At 45.3% G+C, this 2,094-nt stretch overlaps 1 protein-coding gene across 1 annotated transcript in view; it reads right to left on the bottom strand.

Annotated features, from left to right (window-relative positions):
- Positions 1 to 2,094, bottom strand: part of LOC101864067 (orexin receptor type 2) — a gene marked incomplete in the record, with an annotated part of 257,738 nt that overhangs the window by 111,225 nt on the left and 144,419 nt on the right.

The raw sequence follows: 2,094 nt of genomic DNA, 5'->3' as shown, positions 1-2,094 counted from the left end.
GAGAGGGAGAGAGAAGGAGAGAGAGAGAGGGAGAGAGAAGGAGAGAGAGAGAGGGAGCGAGAAGGAGAGAGAGAGAGGGAGAGAGAGAGAGGGAGAGAGAGAGAAGGAAAGAGAGATAGGGGAAGAGAGCGAGAGAGAGAGGGAGAGAAAAGGGTCAGTGGCAGACAGACAGACAATGTGACATAATAACATACGCACAAAACAGCCACTGTTTTTTCTGTTACTCGCGAGACATTCAACGCTCAGGCACATTTCTTTTTCTCTCAATACATTTGATCAAAGTTGTTATTGTGTTGTAGCAAATGACGGAACTGACAAAGTCACGCTCGGAAATGTACTGGAACAGCTAGAGTAAAAACAGTCATTAGTATTTTGACGCACAGATGTATGGGACACGTGGTGGGGGGGGGGGGGAGTAAATACTATCGTTATACGAGACTGTTGTCCAATGTTGGAAGGACGGAAACTTGTCAAAACAAGTGCAGGTAGGTGACATTATTACTGTCGTTGTGAACCGTTCTCTTTTGCAAACTATTTTAGAATTAAGAAGATCTAGCGTCTGTGGTTAAGCTGTTAGCCGCTTCACGGTTGCACTGAGAGGATGTGAGGTCGTTTTCATAGCGAGTAGCCTCGTCAGTTTGGCCCTTATGGGCAGGATTGTAGCAGACAGCCTCTAAATGATCGAAACTACAGGCAACTAACAACATAATGAAAAACAACTTATTCACGGGGGTCTCGAATGAAGGAGAGGGGTGGAGTGGAGAACATTAACCGTCGATATCTGTTCCCAACCAGAAACTCGGTGATGATGAAGGAAAACCATAACATCGACTATAGTGACGATGAGAACAGCAACTGCAGCTCCACACACCCACCGCCACCACCATCCCCACCTCTCACCAAAAACATTGGCAACAAAAAAAAGAAAGAAAGGGTAGCGACAACAACAGCAGCAGCAACCACAGCGGAAATACTATCCCCTGGAAAAAGTGTCAAAATAAACGAAACAATTCGACCAACTACATTCTGTTCGCAATAGCAATGCTCTGACCCACTACCTTAAACAAACAAACAAAACAAGATGTCGGTGTTGTAAAGGTTAGCCGCTTCACTGTCGTACACAGGAGGTGTGAGTTCGATTCCCATGTACATATTATTATGTAGGGGGAATCTTTTATCGAGTATCTCCGTCTTTTTCTGTGATGAAGTACATATTCTATTCCTCTCAGCGGCCCCAGTCTGCCTTGAAAAGCAGGGTCGAAGCAGCTGACCTCTTAAAGTAAAACTTCTACACTTATGATAACAATGTCCTTTCTATGGCGTGTATCCACACACAAGGGTATTCTCTCTATGTATTCCAACCATTCTTCCCAACAGAGCCTAAACCACTACCCAGAAATATTCTCAACGTCTTGGGCGGAAAGCGTACTAGTTCCAGCTGCGGATTTCACACGCTCCAACACCAAACTGACAAGATCTTTCGCTGCCAATAGCCAGGTACCCATACCTTCCTGGGTGAAGTAAGGACACGACGTCGGGCTCCTGACGGGATTCGAACCCACAACCTCACAGTCTGGGAGTCAGGGAGCACTGGGGCTTTGAAAAGTACCGTTCTCGTCCGCTTAATGCCTTTTTATTGAAATTCCAGCAAAGTCATTAGCAAGCCAGAAAAAACAGTCATCAAACAGGGTCCCTGATAATTAATGGCTGGTAATCCAACAAGGGGGTTTGGGATTTGTAGTTCCCTGGTAGCAACATTAGGTTTGATATCCCCCTGGTGGTGTTGCTGAGATCGTAGAATGTTCCCGGAAGATATTCTATTTGGGTTAACTCCTCCGTCTCTGTCTGTCTCATTTCGCCTCTGTCTTTGTCTTTGTGTCTCTTTATGTGCCTATTTCGACTTCTGTGTGTCTATTAGTTTGTGTGTCTATCAGTTTGTGTGTCTATCAGTTTGTCGTTCTGTGGGCACGTGTGTTTTAGCCTTAACCACCCCCCCCCGCCCATCCCACCCAAAGCACACAATCACTCAAACACCTCGAAACATGCATCATTCATGTAATGTTACAATCTTGTAGGCGAACATTTTTATCTTTA

Source organism: Aplysia californica, unplaced genomic scaffold (genome assembly GCF_000002075.1).
Source record: "Aplysia californica isolate F4 #8 unplaced genomic scaffold, AplCal3.0 scaffold00198, whole genome shotgun sequence".
Taxonomy (NCBI): Eukaryota; Metazoa; Mollusca; class Gastropoda; order Aplysiida; family Aplysiidae; genus Aplysia; species Aplysia californica.
The sequence above is the reverse complement of the archived record's forward strand: the minus strand, read 5'-3'. Positions and strand labels throughout refer to the sequence as shown.